The sequence below is a fragment of the Strix uralensis genome, chromosome 1, assembly GCF_047716275.1.
Source record: "Strix uralensis isolate ZFMK-TIS-50842 chromosome 1, bStrUra1, whole genome shotgun sequence".
Lineage (NCBI taxonomy): Eukaryota > Metazoa > Chordata > Aves > Strigiformes > Strigidae > Strix > Strix uralensis.
The window spans coordinates 73,407,598-73,415,472 of record NC_133972.1 but is presented as its reverse complement, the minus strand read 5'-3'; positions in this window follow the sequence as shown (position 1 = coordinate 73,415,472).

The following is a 7,875-nucleotide window of genomic DNA, read 5'->3' as shown; positions in this document are numbered from 1 at the left end:
TGTATTTCAAATAAACAGATCCTTTGAAATTACTCTAACACTGCAGAGTGTTTATGAACTGACTGATGCTTACAATTAGCTCATTTGTTAACATGCCATCCTCTTGTTTCAGCTGGCTCTCTGAGTATTTGGGACCCAATTTTGAACCAAGGCACTTCCCATTCACTTTCCCAATACTCCAGGAATATTCCAGGGGTGTCATCCAGAGTGCAAAGATGATCACAATTTGACACTGTGGCTTGGCTCAGTGCTGCCTGACCATGGTCACTGAACTGTTTCAAGTGTGCTAAGCCAGCAGAAATCTGGCCCACCAGAGAGAGACCTAGTGGTTTTCTGGTAGGCAACCATGCAGAAATGTCTCAACAACAAGTGTTGAAGCTGGTGCAAAGATGAAGGTGGGACAACTCTACCAGTAGGGAGGAGGGAGCTGGCTTGTCACCTAGCAGTTAAGTCACCTGAAGGGGGTCATGGAACCGCAACCTTGTAGGGGTAGCTACTGTGTGGTTTTCCACACCCAGCTTAGATATGTGCTGCTGGTGTTATGAACTTTGTGCTGTCTGTTGAGAAACCTGTTTATCAGCATGGGGTTTCAGCCTTGAAAGATTTAATGCTTAAATGAAAATATGTCTATGCATTATCATGACATAGAAAGTCTTATCTTGCATTACCAGCAAATATTACTGCAACATAGAACTATATTTTAGGATATCTAAAGAGATGATAGAGTGACAAGCTTATTATAACTGACGTGTATGTAGTTTTACACTTTTGATTACATAGATTTTGTTGAAGTGGACCAACATCAACTAAGTTTGTTTACTGGTATGGCCTGTCCTTTCCTTCTCTTTAAGTCTTACACATAGAGAACTGCAGCCCTGGACATGAAACCTTTACTTCCAGGCACTTCTAAATAAGGACAGCCAAGAAAGTTAAGGCAAATCAAGTTAGGGATGTGAATCCAACTTCCATAAATTAATGTGCATTAAAAGGCTTCTGTGTGGTTTAGTTCCTTCAGGTGTAGTGCAGCTGTAGACTTGCTCAAGGACTGAGCTCACTTCTTGTCATTGATTGCTGTTAAATTTAACGAACTTTAGAAAAACCCTAAGAGTGAGATAAAATAGGTTGAAATGCATGTCTATTCTAATTAAACACTTAAGGGAAGAGGAGAATGTCTTATTGAATGACTTGCCTAGGTATAGTTTGGAAGCATACAACATTGCTGAAGTAAGGCCTCCTGCTGCAGTTGATGAAACTCCTAACAGCACGTGCCTAAAAAGTGTCTTGGGAGTTGTATTTAATATGAAAACTACCGACAAATCTGGGAAGATACTTCTGAAGTGCTTCCAAAGTAAGTAAATATATATATATTTAAATATTTTATTAATATTTTACTAATATTTGTTAATATATTATCCTTGAGAATAGAAGGCTTCAGGGGGATCTTATCCATGTGTATAAAACCTGATAGGAGGGAGCAAAGAAGACAGAACCAGGCTTTTCTCACTTGTATCCAGGCAATGGGCACAAACTGAAACAAAGGAAATTCCATTTAAACAGAAAAATAAACTTTTTTCCCATCAGTTTGGTCAAACACTGGAAGAGTTTGCCCAGAGAGGTTGTGGAGTCTGTGTCTTTGGAGATAATTCAAAATGCAAATGGACATGGCCCTGAGCAACCTACTGCCTTGCAGATCCTGCTTTGAGCAGAGGTTGGACCTGACTCTAAATTTCTCTAAAAATCTTTAAAATGCCCTCTTTCATCATCTTATTTACAGAACTGAAGACGTTAAGATGGGGTTTTAATTCTTGAATTATCCTTTCTGTAATACAGTAAAAAGGTATGATTCAAATGCAAGAGGTCCTTTTGAATAGCAATGGGAAATTAAAATGTAATGCCAGCAATTCCATTGTAGAATTCATGTTCAGTTGTCAATGATCTGGATGTTGATTTTGTCTTTGGTCTGCAAGAAACATTCTCTCCAGATCTCCACTGATTTTTCATTTTTGGTGATTTATGACATATTCCTTTTGACAATACTTACTCTCATCTTCTTTTTTCCCCGTTGCTAGTTCCAGTATACTGTAATATGTTAAAAGTGGAATATAACCATAAATGACTTCAGCATTTTCAGTAGTCTTAGCATTTTGCCCAAACTGGCTTGACATCTCTGTTCAAATGTTCTGAATTTGCTGTCTTGCTAAATAATCCAGATGTTCAAACACCAGTTTAAGAAGAGCTGTATCCACTTAATGGAAGCATGCAAAGATCCAAAACACTGGAAAGCAGCAGAACTTCTCCTAATTTTGTCTGCTGTGTATATTTATTGCTGTTCATTTGTCTGTGTGCCTTCTTTCCCGCCCCAGCTGCCCCCACGCAGATGGCATTCCCACCAAAATAAACAGTTTGGATTCAATACACTATTTGTTGTCTGGAAATGTTAGCAGATGACAGGGAGAGGGGAGGAAGAGGAGGACTAGCTCCACATTTTTCAGATCAAGTTTTGCCCTGAATTCTACTCAGTCACCACAGAGTGGTCCTGGGGATTACCAGTGGAAAGGGAGAGAGAAAGAGTTTGATACTGTGCATATAATGACCTTTGATATGTTCTGAGGCTTGCTGGATTTAAGTTTCCATACTATGCAGTTATTTACTTCTAACTCTATAACAGCTTTAATTTATTAAAGGGCTGAAAAAAAATGTGTTTGTTTGCCCTAGAAACCAAGTGAAAACAATGAGGAAGAAGAAGGCATCCCTGCAAAGTTGTTACTATTAAACCCAGACACAAAGTGGAACGTTTAGCAGTGTCTATGAACAGATGTCTAATGACAAGCAAACAAAACAATTATTCTTAAGTAATGATTTATTTCTGTTTTATTTTTAGATGCCTTTTACTCAGCCTTTTCATATTAGTCATTTCTATATGCTTTTAGTGTTGCATACTGGCCTGAGTGTTGCTGAGAAAAATATGATGGTCTGGGGTTTGGTACAAGAAAAGAGGAAAGGAGAGACATGGTAACTTTTTAGACTAAAGGATAATGTACCTGCAGGTGTCCAGCATTTGCCTTCAGGAATTCTACTTTCAGACACCATTAACTGCGCTAAACTTTCCTTCCAGGGGCTGAAATCTCCAAAACTATTGTGTACCTCAGAGTGAAAAGTTTCAGATAAAATTGTTTTGTTGAACAAGACTAAGGGAAAAGGTTGCTGCTTTTGGCATCTTAAATACAACTGTTTTGCTGAAGAGCTGTAGTACCTCCGTGTGTTGCAACAAGGACTTGATATTCAGCACATCTGACAGCAGGAGTTTTTTTGGCTGCCTTGAGAAAATTAATTCAAAATACCACTCAGAGTACAGGCTTCTGAAAAATACCCGCTCATAAACACACAGAAGAGTTCGTGCTGCCCAGCTGCGGCGGGGTCACTGAGGCACCCAGTCTGAGAGCAGACAGATGTCCTTTTCGGTGACTCGAGCTAGAGCACTTTAAGCAGGTATTGGCCCATCTGCTTGGTACCGCTCCCATATCTCAGATGTCGTGGCTGATTATCTGAACGCTCAAGCTCTGTTTCAGTGAAAATTCAGGGAAGTGGTGCCATTCACTGACAACGCCATCTTAACAGCCTCCAGCTGCTCATTCCCAACCAATGACCTACTTCACTTGTTCTTGTAAAATTGTTTATGAGGCCTTGCAACAACCTGGATCCAAACTCTGCCTTTCCACACCCCTAAAAAAGCTCTGATTATTTTTAACCTGAACTGACTCGCACAACCAGTTCAATGCAGGGATGACTGCGGCCAGATTTGCTAGAGAACTAACTGTGCACTGTGATCAGGGAGATGGTCTTTTCCAGGCACTGAATTTTCCTCTTGCTTTTTATGTGCGGGTGTCATAAGGAGACCCAACCGCGTTTGGATACGCTCTGCGGTCAGGAGAGCAATGGAAGCAGCTGGGGGCTGGCATCCCCCTCTGCAGAAGGCAGACAGCTGCGGCTGGTAATCCCCTGAACTGCCACTGTAGAGTTTGATAAAGCTGCTCTGGCAAAGCACTTCATGCTCAATGCTTGCTTTCTATCACCTTAAAAGGTAACTAAGTCTTAATAAGGCTTATGTATAAAGCCAAAGTCTCTGCTGGTGCCATGAGCACTTCATTATGCCCAAGAAATGTAGTAACATTTCTATTTCATACCACAAGTGCAATTCTTTACTGAGCAGGAGGGAAATTGTCTTAAACTGTTGAGTAAAATCCCCTGAATTAGAACAAGAAAACACAGGACTATGGGTCTATATAATAGCTTTATAATAGCTTTCTAATGATAGTCCATAGATCTCCCCTTGTCACCTGGACAAGTCACCAAGAAACACATGTCTTTATGTGTAACTAGAAATTAGTTGGACTTGAAAAATGGGGTTTTTGTAAGCAGTGTAAAGAGCTTTTATATGGGAACAAGTTTGGAGTGCTGATGCTGGTGTTGCTTTCCACAGGTAGTCCATGGATTCTGAAGTTCTGTGAGTTTTTTTATAAGAGGTCTGTGAAAATTTACCTATGAAGAGTCAGGGAGCTTTGATTTGTTACAAAAAGTTCTGCAGTTCCACTGGGAAGAAAAATAAAACTAGGAGCCTGCAGACTGATATAGACTGAAAGGTGTTGATTTAGTGAAGTATACATTTGTGCTATAAATGACTGCATGCTAATTTCCCATGCAGGCAAGCATGTATGTTTGTCCATGATGGTTTTACTCATCTCTTGGGTTCTCAACTTGGTTTCTCTGTGACCTGAATTCTTGGGATGTTAATAAAACAAAATTCTAGGTGAATTTAGGTAGTGTATGACAAAGCTTGTAAGCAGTTTTGGAGCAATCTGTGGATTAGATGAGTATATGGGGTTTAAATAGATATATAAAGTGAAAAAAAATAGAATTATGATTTAAAAAAAAGAAACCAACCAAGCTTTGTTTCTTTCTCCTGTCTAATTAAGTTTTAAGACCTCTCTTTTTAAACAGCATATGGGACACAGATTTCCTAGTTATCTGGGGATCAGTTAGATACGTGTCTGTGTGTTATTCAGGTTCCAGCTGATTAAGCCATTGCATATACCAGAAGTTTCCTGGGGTATTTGTATGGACTACCATGGACAGCAAAGCTAACTTGGAGCTTTTTGACAAAATGAGTTTCATCCAAAAATGCCTCTATTTATCTAAGCCAGAACTTTGTGGGAAATCAGTCAAATCAGATTTCAAGGCCCTGAAAAAAAAAAAAAAATTCGAAAAACCAGGATTTTGACACTTCATATTAAAGAGTTTGATTTTCTGTAAAACGGCTTTCAGTTACAAAACATAAGCTAATTCTAGTACAGTTGAAATGTTTTTAAAATCACCTAAATTATTATTATTGTTACTTTTAGTTCAAGGTTTTGAATTTTTTTGTCACAGTTCAAGAAAGAGAGCTTTCCACAAGGTGGGAAAGAGTCCAAATCCAGTCCTAGTTCAGTCGATTATATTATAGAGATCTGAAAGCAAAACTCAGTAGATGAGAGTGAAGGAGAACAACATAAGCATCCCCAGAAAAAAACAAATGAGGTATTGTTGTTCTACTTCCCCTTTGCATCTGTTCCCTAGCCTTTAATCATTCATTAGCAGCTATAGTTCTGGTACGATTCTTATCAGGTATCTATTCCAACAAGTAAAGCATAATGGTAATGAATAATCGGGATCCATTATTTTAGCAACTGTTCCTGATTCTGTTTAATGACTAAATGAATACAAAATGTTTTCTCTTCCTTCTAGCAGGGCCGTTTAATGTAGATGTACTATAGATAAATGCTTACAGAAGTAACTCCTTAAAACTTATAACAACAGGAAACATTTGCATGTTTACATATCTCTTTCATAAAATAATGAAATACCTTTTGTGTTTTTTTCAAGGTTACACAGGAAGCAACCTAGTATGTTAGCTATGGTTCATTAGGGAATTGCATTACAATGGAAAAATTCTCTCTAGCTCTATGTCCTGAAAAAAAATACTGGTTAACATCAAGTTATGATGTCTGTTAAATGACTACAATTCTGCTTCTGTGGTTGAAAATGCAAAAAATATTTGCATTTTATTTCAAAGCAAAACTTTTCCTATAAATTATAACATTTAAATTATTTTATGCACTTATTTGACCTAGAAATTAGAGTGAAGGAAAATTTAGATGGACAACTGGAAGTGAGTTATTTAAGTCTCATCAGGGCTTTCACTGGGAAGAAATGTAGAAGCATGTGTGGTCAGGGATATTTTCTTGAGTGTATGGGAAAAAGGGAACAGAAGGTTTCTGTCCTACCTGGGAAAGAGCACTGTGAGAATTTTTGCTAGCAGAAGTTGAAAGAAACAGAAATATGGGGGTTGAGATTTACAAGGTTGCTGAATTTGGCCAAGGAATTCATACAGAAGTCACAAGTTCTTGGGTAAACTGAGAATGACAATTAGAGGATGACTTTCTTAGGGGACTCTAAAATTGACATGGGCCTGAGGTCTGGTTACTTCGAAGCAAAAGGTGAATTTCATGAAAGCATCCTGTCAGGTGGAAGAACCTCTGAAGGTACCTGAGAGGGAAAGTCACTGGACAATAGCTCAGTCCTATCTTTGCTGTTGGCTGAGATAATTTTATGATGACAGTCAATTTAGAAAACATCTGCATTTAACAGTGAATAAATCTTCCAGCATTTCACTAAGGAGGAGTTTGATGGTGGGGCTTTACAATGTTCATTCACAGGTGCTGGCAGTGGGAGAAACTCCTTCCTTCCCAGCTTAGGTTCAGAGAGGCTTTGGGTAACTTCAGCCCCAAGATAGTGGTGGCTGAATAGTGTACTGGTATCCATGAAGATGAAAGCTGCAGATCCCACAGCTGCATTGGCTTACTTTATCGCTTTATTGTGTAGGTCTTCAGAGGCCCCCTTTGAGCAAAGGGCTGCAGGAAAGGAAAACTTCAGGCTCTGTACCATTGCTTTTCTATTCTCGTCCCCCTCTGCCTATAGAGGTTGGTGTATGAGAATCTCAGTAAATAGTCAGTTAACAGTCTCACGTGCAGTGAGCTTGTTGAAAACTGTGATTTCTTCAAGGCTGGATTTACAACTTTGCTGTGTCAGCCAACATGGTACAAGCTGGGCAGATCCTCAGCTGCTGTGACTTGTCATAGTTTTGTGGAAGCCAGTGAACCTTGAGCAATTCATACTATGTGAGGATTTCACTTATAGAACAAATATGAAAGAACATTTTATATTCAATCATTCTTCATGACAGAAGACTGACATGACCAAGACCATTTTTATATGGGTTATGTAGCTATGGGATTACATCAGTTAGTTTAAAAAATAGATAGATAATGGTAAGTTTCTATTATTTTTGCACATCTGTATATTAATATGTCCTTAATTTTCTATGCATACTTATTCATCCACTTGCAGAGCTCTCTTTTTTTTTAATTGTGTTGATACAGATTTGATCTGAGAATTAAGCTTCTTTCAGTTTAAGGACACATTGCAATTTTCTTGTCATTTCATCTGCTGGGAGGAAGAGAGTATTTTTTTCTTTTCAGGGATGAAGAATTATTTTCTGTCATCTCATGTGTGGTGCCACTTTTTACTTTAAGAGTAAAAGACTACACGCAAGTTTAATTCTGCTTCACATTTTCTGTACATTACTTGCTGATCCTGCTCTCTTAGCTACCTCTTCCTAGGATTTTCAGTCTTAGTTCTGTTTGGAGTCCTGACCCTTGTTGTTCAGGTTGACTCAAATGAATCCACGGAAGACTCTCTACAAACTGCAGGAGATACGTAAAAGCAGGATGTAAGAAGGGCGGTCCCAGCTCAGTCTAAAAGAGATCCATCTAGCTCAGT